Here is a 10,510-nt window from a genome sequence, read left to right as displayed (position 1 = left end):
TTAGAAAGAATACAGTAACGTTAGCTTCCACGATGGATCGGGTAAGTTTGGTTGACTTTTATTAATAGTGTAGCGACCCGCACAGACAGCTGTGTGTTATGTGCTAGGCTAGGAGGTGGTTGTGTTGTACTGACCAGTACCCGGTGTTCGCGGGGTCCGACATGTCAATCAACCTGCTATCTGCCAATCACGGGAATGCCTGGAATGTTCTGATGCCGGGCATCCTGGTGGTTGGCGGAGTGGCGTGGAGGGGGGGTTGGGCATTGGAAGTTAAGACCAGGTTCAGCCTTTGTTCTCTCTCTCTTACATCTGGGCTTCACAAGAGAAGGTCACGGTTGGATTGTGGGTTATCTATTTGGCGTGTGCTACGGCCCAAACAGTAGCCTGTGTAGAGTTGGTTCAATAAACCGTCAATTCGCAAACTCAAGCTTCTGTCTGGACAATTGTTCATTTATGAGCTAGTCAGGTCATTACATTGGTGTCAGAAGTAAAAACGTTGATACAAGTTAGCCAGCTAGCTAGCTGACTTATGTGGCTAGCTACCGTAGGTGAGAACGGGGATTGAAAATGCTTCGAGGGAATCCGAAAGTGAAGGTGGAGGTAGGGGACGATTATGGCCAAGGAGGTGCGTGTGAATGGACGTCGGGGGTTCTGTCTGAGGAGATCGCCAGGCGTCGGAGCGCAGAGGCCGCTTGAGGGAGGACGTTGGGTGATGGTGGCTGAAGCGGGCATGAGTGCTTCGTCGAGTGTATTTCGCGCGGGATCACCGAAGTGGCAGCGCGACAGCGGCTTGACGAGGAATCTGGGGCTCAGGATGTAAACAAACATGGCGGCGCCCAGTTCCCGGCTGCGTCCGTATCTGTTAAGACCCCGAAGTATTCCGGTAAGGCGGATTGGGAAGCTTTTCATGCTCAGTTTGAACTGTTAGCTCATTTTAGGGGTGGTCGGATGAAGAAAGGGCACTGCAGTTGGCTTTATGCCTCACGGATGAAGCTGTGTCCTGTTTGATATTGATTAGCCCCGAGGACAGGCATGATTATGGTGCTCTAGTGGGAGCACTGAGGAGCGCTATGGACAGTGTGTACAGCCCGGGCTACTGCGCTCCGAACTGAGGAATAGACGCAGGCAGCCTGGAGAGCCTCTACGGGTGCTAGCTAATGACATTGAGAGCCTCTCTCGGCGGGCATATGCTCACATGCCCCCTCCGTGCAGAGCGAGCTAGCACGGGACCAGTTCATACAGGCGCTCTCCCCTACGGAGCTGCGCATACAGACCCAGCTGGCTCATCCTGAGTCATTGCAGACAGCCTTGGAGATGGCTTTGGAGAGGGAGCTGGTGTGGGCTGGGGCTTCAGCTGGGGCTTTGGTGGGGGTGCAGGGAGACACACCCTCTGTGCGAGCTGGGGGCAGAGCAGCCCGGAGCCGGAAAAGCCTGCTTGGGTGGCCGAAGTGACAGAACTCATTCGGGCTGTGTCGCTACAGGCGGCACGAAACACAAGCCCTGGTCCCAGGGTCTGCTGGGGTTGTGGCCAGCCAGGCCATCTGCGCCGAGATTGCCCCATGTCCCCCAGAGCTCAGGGAAACGGCTCGGGGTCCGCATAGACCGGGTAGTGCGGACCCTGGCTTTCTATCCCAACCACCATCATCTTCAGGAGGAGCCCACCGGCACAGACGGGGAAGCAAGGCTCCACTTCCCAGAAGCAGACGAGGGCAAGCGGAGGGAGCCTGTTGTTGTGGTGGGCGGACCTGTGTTGGGGACTTTTGTCATGTCCCTGTCACTGTGGAGGGGTGCCCTGCTCCGCCCTGGTGGACACTGGGTCCACAGTAACCCTGGTGAGGCCAGATATTGTGCCAGGTTGGACTCAGTGTGAGCCTACAACTGTGCAGCTCCGCACAGTCACAGGTGAGCTGGCACCCATGAAAGGGAAGGGAATAATGACTCTGACAGTAGGGGCAGGACTGTCGTCATCCTGTGTGGGTGGCGGCTGTGCAGGACCCTTGTATCCTGGGGTTGGACTTTCTTAGGAGCACAGGCTGCCAGTTAGACCTAAATAGGGGCACACTGAGCTTCCAGGGAGGGACGGAAGTCACCATGGCCCCCCTAATGTCACATTCACTCAACCCAACAAACCCTTTACTCCAACAGTTAAAGCAGCAGAGACTCATGGCTGCGCCCTCCCCCACAGCTGTGTGTGACTTTTCCCCAGTCCCCCTGTCACCTACGGCGGTGTGTTACATTCCCCCAGCTACCTCCATGACACAGCCCTCTGTGAGCCCGGGCCGCACCCCCAGCCCAGCTACCCCAGATGGGAGAGGAGAGGACACTGTCTGCAGTGAGGAGATATGGGGGAGGAACTGTGTTGGTCTTGACCCTGAGCAGCAGGAACGGTTGTGGCAGTTGCTGTTTGAATTCAGAGACAGCTTTGCGTTGAGTGAGGAAGAGGTGGGTCAGACTCTTCTGGTGCAGCATGAGATCGACACAGGTGATGCTCGACCCATCAAGATGCGTCCCCGCCGTATCCCGCTGGCACGCCAGGAGGCGGCAGACAAGGCTGTGTTGGAGATGCAGCGGGCAGACTTCATTGAGCCCTCAGACAGCCCTGGGCGCGCCAGTCGTCATGGTTCCGAAGAAGGGGGGCAAGCTGAGGTTCTGTGCGGACTACAGGCGGCTGAATGAGGTAACCAGGAAGGACTCATACCCCATACCACGTATCGATGAGTCGCTGGACCTGGTTAGGGGTCCTCCTGGTTCTCCTCACTAGACCTCCGCAGCGGCTACTGGCAGGTGCCCCTCTCCCCAGAGGCCAGAGCCAAAACTGCGTTCTCCACTAACAGAGGACACTGGCAGTTCAAGGTCCTGTGCTTTGGCCTGTGCAACGCTCCAGCTACTTTTGAGCGTTTGATGGACAGGGTGCTGGATGGCATCCCCCGACAGCAGTGTCTGGTATACCTCGATGACATCCTGGCCCATGGCAGCTCCTTCCAGTCAGCCCTGGGGGCGCTACGGCGTGTGCTGGAGAGGGTGGCTGCCGCAGGTCTGAAGCTCCACCCCGAGAAGTGCCACTTCATGAGGAGAGAGGTGTCCTTCTTGGGCCACCGAGTGGGGAAGGAGGGGATCAGCACCATGGAGGACAAGGTAGGGGCTGTCAGAGACTGGCCCACCCCCACCGACCAGCGTCAGCTGAAGAGCTTCCTGGGCCTGGCCTCGTACTACAGGAGGTTTGTACGGGGCTTCTCAAGCGTTGCTGCTCCACTGAACCGCCTGCTGCCGAAGGACAAGGCTTTCACTTGGACAGTGGAGTGTGAGGAGGCGTTCAACACCCTCAAACGTGCACTGATCGAGGCCCCGTGCTCGCCCCCCCTGACCTCACCTTGCCCTTTATCCTGGACACAGACGCGAGCAATGTGGGCATGGGTGGGGTGCTGGCCCAGGTGGGGCCAGAGGGGGAGAGAGTGGTGGCGTACTTCAGCAAAACATTTGACAAACATGAGCGCCGCTACTGTGTCACCCGGCGGGAGCTCTTGGCTGTTGTGGCTTCCGTCAAACACTTCAAGTACTACCTGGGTGGTCTGCCCTTTACTGTAAGGACTGACCACTCTGCTCTCCAGTGGCTCATGTCTTTCAGAGAGCCAGAGGGGCAGGTGGCACGCTGGTTGGAGGAGCTTCAGCCGTATGACTTCACGGTGGTGCACAGGGCAGGGGCACGCCACTCCAACGCCGACGCCATGTCCCGTCGGCCCTGTACTGCAGACGGCTGCCGCCACTGTGAACGGAGAGAGGGACGGGAGAGAGAGCTGCGGGCAGAGGAGGGTGTCTGTGCCACAGTGTGTCGGGCGAGCGGGCCTGTCTGCTGTGAGCTGCAGACTGTCGACGTGGCTGAATGGCGGCAGCAGCAGGGACGGGACACAGACCTACAGCCAGTGCTACAGTGGGTAGAGGCGCAGGTGAGGCCACCATGGGAAGAGGTGACAGCGCTCTCACTCGCGACCAAAGGGTTGTGGTCGAAGTTTGAGAGACTGCGGCTGGCTGATGGCGTGCTACAGCGGGCATGGAAGGAGTCAGCTACGGGAGAGGAGAGGTGGCAGGTGGTGGTCCCAAAAGCATTGCGGGAGGCTGTGCTCCAGAGTACTCATGGGGGGTGGGGACTGGACACTTTGGGGTCACAAAAACACTGCGCCGTCTCCGTCAGGGCTTCTACTGGGGGCAGCACAAGAGGGATGTGGAGGACTTTTGTCGCCGCTGTGACAACTGCACAGCGAGAAAGGGCCCCCAGGCCGCTCTCATGCTCAGCTCCAACAGTTCCCAGTGGGGGCTCCCATGGAGAGGGTGGGAGTGGATGTAGTTGGGCCGTTCCCCACCACAGACAGTGGAAACCGCTGGGTGCTCACGGCCATGGACTATTTCACAAAATGGCCCGAGGCCTATGCTCTGCCTGACCAGGAGGCAGAGACCATCGTCGGCAGCCCTGACAGCGGGGATGTTCAGCAGGTTTGGAGCTGCAGAGTCCATCCACAGCGACCAAGGCAGAAACTTTGAGTCCCGTGTGTTCGCCACCATGTGTGAGAGGCTGGGTATGCACAAGACCCGCACTACTCCTCTCCATCCTCAAAGTGATGGCCTTGTGGAGCGCTTCAACAAAACGCTTGGACAGCAGCTGGCCATCGTCTCTTCCAAACACCAGCGTGACTGGGACAAGCACCTGCCTATGGTCCTCATGGCATGCCGCTCCGCTGTCCAAGACTCCACCTCCTGCACGCCTGCCCTCCTCATGCTGGGGAGAGAGATCCGCACCCCTGCGGAGATGGCGTTTGGTCGGCCCCTGGATAGCCCTCATGTTCCTCCGGGGCCGGAGTATGCCCGGAGACTCCAGGACCGCCTGGAGACAGCCCACACCTTCGCCAGAGAGCAGCTGGTGAATGCAGGTGTGAGGCAGAAAAGGAACTATGACGTGCACACCCGGGGAAGGCACTTTGTGGCTGGGGAGCTGGTCTGGGTCTACAGCCCCTAAGGAAAAAAGGCAGATGCCCCAAGTTGGACAGTCACTGGGTGGGACCCTGCAGTGTCCTGGAGAGGGTAGGGGAGGTTGTGTACCGGGTGCAGCTTCCTCCCAGGGGGAGAAAGGTGGCACTGCACCGGGACAGGTTAGCCCCATACAGAGGGGCCTCTTCTCCCCAAACCCCAGGAACCCCCACAATTCCCCTCTCTGGCAATGACATTCTCCAGGCACCCACCCTCAGGTGCCACAGACAAGGCTCCAGACAGCCCACTCCCCCTGTCTCCCCCCCTGTGTCACCGCGTGGTTCCCCAGAACCACGGACTGTATTACCCGTTCCCGCTTCCTTGTCCCCCATATCCCTGCCTTCATCCCCTGGTTCCCAGAGGGGCACTCTGCGACCATCACGGCCACGCAGGCAAAGGAGACCTCCGGGTCGCTTCAGAGACTTTGTTTGTTCCCTCGGGGACGAGGGACTTTGTGGTGGGGGGGCTGTGTAGCGACCCGCACAGACAGCTGTGTGTTATGTGCTAGGCTAGGAGGTGGTTGTGTTGTACTGACCAGTACCCGGTGTTCGCGGGGTCCGACATGTCAATCAACCTGCTATCTGCCAATCACGGGAATGCCTGGAATGTTCTGATGCCGGGCATCCTGGTGGTTGGCGGAGTGGCGTGGAGGGGGGGGTTGGGCATTGGAAGTTAAGACCAGGTTCAGCCTTTGTTCTCTCTCTCTTACATCTGGGCTTCACAAGAGAAGGTCACGGTTGGATTGTGGGTTATCTATTTGGCGTGTGCTACGGCCCAAACAGTAGCCTGTGTAGAGTTGGTTCAATAAACCGTCAATTCGCAAACTCAAGCTTCTGTCTGGACAATTGTTCATTTATGAGCTAGTCAGGTCATTACAATAGTATACCTATTGTTGTGTATAAAATGTCTAGGTCCAGTTTTCACGTGTGATCTTCCACATCCATGAATTCGATTTGAACAGCAGGAGAAAAGAACTACTAGCTCATCGCACACAGATGGATGAAACAAGGCAATTGCGCAACAAGTAGGCCAAGTCAGAACCAGGGAGAAATAATTAGGTATCGCCGACACCGATTATGTATATAAACCCTGGAGTGCTGATGTTACGTATTGACCATTGAGAGGCTTTGAAGGCACCGGTTAACTTCTTTGAACACCTCAAATTGTTTCTCCGGATGTCAGTTCGACCACACAGCGTTTACACACTAATTTCTTGCGCCCAAATAAAGAAAAGGAACATTGAAAATAGGTGATTTTTGTTGCTAGGCTACCAGTTACGGTGCTGTTAGCTTGTGTTTGCGCGCGTCTTTATGCGAAAGTAATACAACAATGATAGCTAGTGTCGAAGAATGGTATGGAGTTAATTTTAGTCAAATTATTGAGCATATCCTCCGCGCGAATAAGCATCAGAAATGGTTCTTATTTAGCATATCTAAAGCTTAAAACATACAATGTAGGCCTACTGTCAGTATTTGTCGTCATATTGAGAAAATAAGATGTCCACATAGGCCTATCACAGGATATCGAATGATTCCATATCTGCCCATAGGAAATGTCCATGTGTGATATTCGGAGTAATCACAATATCATATGTCTAAAATAAAATAGTTTCGATATAGTTTTTTACATTAGAACTTGAAAAAACATTGGAACAACGACATCTGGATTGTTTTGATACAGTTGAAGTCGGAAGTTTACATACACCTTATCCAAATACATTTAAACTCAGTCTTTCACAATTCCTGACATTTAAATTCCCTGTTTTAGGTCACTTAGGATCACCACTTTATTTAAGAATGAGACATTTCAGAATAATAGTAGAGATGGATTTATCAGCTTTTATTTCTTTCATCACATTCCCAGTGGGTCAGAACTTTAATTTGTTTAACGTGGGTCAAACGTTTCAGGTAGCCTTTCACAAGCTTCCCACAATAAGTTGGGTGAATTTTGGCCCATTCCTCCTGACAGAGCTGGTGTAACTGAATCAGGTTTATAGGCCTCCTTGCTCACACACGCTTTTTCAGTTCTGCCCACAAATTTTCTATAGGATTGAGGTCAGGGCTTTGTGATGGCCACTCCAATACCTTAACCATTTTGCCACAACTCTGGAAGTATGCTTGGGGTCATTGTCCATTTGGAAGACCCATTTGCGACCAAGCTTTAACTTCCTGACTGATGTCTTCAGATGCTGTTTCAATATATCCACATATTTTTCCTCCCTCATTATGCAATCTATTTTGTGAAGTGCACCAGTCCCTCCTGCAGCAAAGCACCCCTACAACATGATGCTGCCACCCCCGTGCTTCACGGTTGGGATGGTGTTCGTCGGCTTGCAAGCCTCCCCTTTTCCCTCCAAACATAACGATGGTCATGATGGCCAAAACTTAATATTTTTGTTTCATCAGACCAGAGGCCATTTCTCCAAAAAGTACAATCTTTGTCCCCATGTGCAGTTGCAAACCGTAGTCTGCTTTTTTTATGGCAGTTTTGGAGCAGTGGTTTCTTCCTTGCTGAGCAGCCTTTCAGGTTATGTGGATATCGATACTTTTGTACCTGTTTCCTCCAGTATCTTCACAAGGTCCTTTGCTGTTGTTCTGGGATTGATTTGCCCTTTTCGCACCAAAGTGCGATTGTTATGAAAACTTTAAATCGGCCCTAATTAATCGGCCATGCTGATCAGTCGACCTCTAGTCATAATACGCATAAAACTTAGCGGTCAAAAAAGGAAATGTTTCCAATTGTTTTTCCACCATGTAGAGAAATAGTAATGGTATCTATTTTCGTCACTAATTTTGCCATGGTTGTGCCATTTTTATAAGGTGTTTGGATAAATGCCAAAAATAAGGTCTGTCGTAAACACAGGTTTAGGAGATCTTATAGGTTTTGTTCTACGATCTTTATCAGTTAACGTCACTTCTTGTGAATGTATGTAATAAAAAAATCAAAGGTCATAATTCACAAAGGTCATAAATCACACAGGTCATAAATCACAAAGGTCATAATTCATAAAGGTCATATTAACTGACTGCTATTATCTCATAGAACAAAATGTATAAGATCTCCTCAGCCTGTGCTAATCTTATTTTCGGTATTTATTCCAAAACCCACATTTTTCCCATTGGGATGGATGAACGAGCCAAAGGTAACTCATTTTTTTTGTTTTAATTCTACAAGCTGGCGAGATCTAAAGCTTTGTTTAGCTCAACGTGGAAATGATTGGTTGACGGTAAGTGGGGGCGGTACTTCCTGTATAAACACAAACTCCCTTCCTTGACTACTTCCTTCCAGCAGTGTGTATCAGGGAGATTCCTAGATGTGAGAAGTGTGCAGGAGGACCTGAGAGAAAGGAATGTGTAGTATTGATGTAAAAAGTTGTGTGTATAAACTGTAGGGGTACACATGGTGCTGGAGATCAGATGTGTCCAGTGAGAGAAAGACAGGTTGAGGTTACCAGGATCACAGTAGTGCAGAAGGTGTTGTATGCTGAGGCAGTGAAGAAAGTAGTAGAGGAAGATGGGTCCAGGGTGAGGGATCCTGAGAGGATCCCTGTGATTAGGCGGAGGTCAATAGAGAGTGATAGGAATAACATGCTTCAGTAAGTTTTGGCCAAGTTCATGGCCATGGTTGTCAACTGTTCCGCAGGAATAGAATGTAAATCACAGTGGATAGATGTTGCGGTGGCAGCTGTTGAGAAGTACTTGGGTGTACAATATTTTACTGCAGAGTTACAAGGTGTTTTGAAGGATAATATCCCATCCTCCCAGGCTTATGGCCTGGTGTTGAATCAGAGGGCCAAAGTAGTGGAATAATGATGAGGTTTTATTGGGTGTAGGGTTAGTTGGTTTTTCACAAAGTGTAATGAATTCATACTACAGAATAGTAGGCTGATACACAGCCAACACACTAGGTGGGGGCGTGCACCTATAGTCATTGTTTTGCGGATCGCCATAACACTAAAGAAGAAGAAGACCACTTCCTTCTCAACATCTCTGGATCTGGTCTGTAAAGCGGAAGAATTATAAATCAATCCAATTGTATTGGTCACATACTTGTGTTTAGCAGATGTTATAGCGGGTGTAGCGAAATGCTTGTAACACACTGACTACTTCGGAGGTTGCATTGCAGTAAATGCTGCATGGTTCGCAGCACGTATAGCTTGTAATTTGTCTGCTATTTTTTAGGCTACACTTACTGGGCCTCAGACAATTAAAACTATCTGGAATCTCGGAAGAGGACGTTGTTCCAACAGACTCTGGGGTAGAGGTAGACGATAACAGTATTTTTGGTGAATAGTGTGTTGGACGTTTTATTGACTTTAATAGATTACAATCTTATCCAGGGTCTTTCTGAAGTAAGATTAGGCTACATCAGACATATATTTGTCACAACGTAAGTCGAGTGTTGATATTTAAATTAACGTTTGTTCTGGTCTAGCTTTATCTGAACGCGGTAACAAAGAAAGTAACTAGTGCAGGCTAGCTACAGATTTACTGTCACGTTTTTTATTTGAAGAAACTTTGAAGAAAGAACGGCTTCAACGATGGATCGGGTAAGTTATGTCGACTTACTAACCGTTTTCCTAACATGTCTAGTTTAATCATCTTTGATCTTCCATATCCATTCGTTCCATTTGAACAGCTGGACAAAATGGTGGTAATAAACACGTGGGATATTTTGTCCTTCAGCAAAGTAGCCTACTAGCCTAAAACACACAGATTGACACAAGACAATGCACAACATGCAGGTCAAGTCAGAACCAGGGAGAAATAATGAGGGCAAAGCTACAACTTGCAGTAGCGGTGTGTAGGTAAAAATCACCAGGGAAGAAAGACAGACAAATAGCCATATTACTTACATGTTGTGATAATTGCGTTGTTATAACCTGTTAGTTCATATGCCTTGACACAGCGGAGACAAGAAGACAGTGGCAGAATACATTCAACCAGACCTTTGTTACATCATAAAACTAGAGAGCAACATCTGTCCTGTTAAGTTCACAAGAAATGTTGCATGTAACAGTTACATGACCTTCAGAATGGTCGAGCAAGTGAATGTTTTCTGACATTTCAGGAAACTAAACAACTATTGATTTAGAGTTACTGAAAAGTAAACTGGTGCTTCCTCCACTGTTAAAGCACCATTTCAACTTCAACATCATCTAATTTAGTGACAACTAAAAGATACCAAAAACCAGGGGTGCAACTTTCACTGGGATTGAGTGTATCTGCAGGAACAGTCACACCCATGGCCCTCACACTAGCTCCACTTCTAATATGTTAAGGAATCCCTAGTTATCTTTCCTTCCTCCCTAACTGTGCACTTGTTCACTTTCCTTCACTGATTTGAAAGGAAATGGCTGTTATAAAACATATGGTGGATTCTCCCACCATTCTTCCACCAATCCAATGATGTTTTTTTCTCTCTTTGGTACAATTGTCATAAGTATGTTGTAGATTTTCGTAACTGTAAGTACAACGATGTTCCTGTCATT

This window comes from Oncorhynchus nerka, unplaced genomic scaffold (genome assembly GCF_034236695.1).
Source record: "Oncorhynchus nerka isolate Pitt River unplaced genomic scaffold, Oner_Uvic_2.0 unplaced_scaffold_1641, whole genome shotgun sequence".
NCBI classification, from domain to species: domain Eukaryota; kingdom Metazoa; phylum Chordata; class Actinopteri; order Salmoniformes; family Salmonidae; genus Oncorhynchus; species Oncorhynchus nerka.
The sequence above is the reverse complement of the archived record's forward strand: the minus strand, read 5'-3'. Positions refer to the sequence as shown.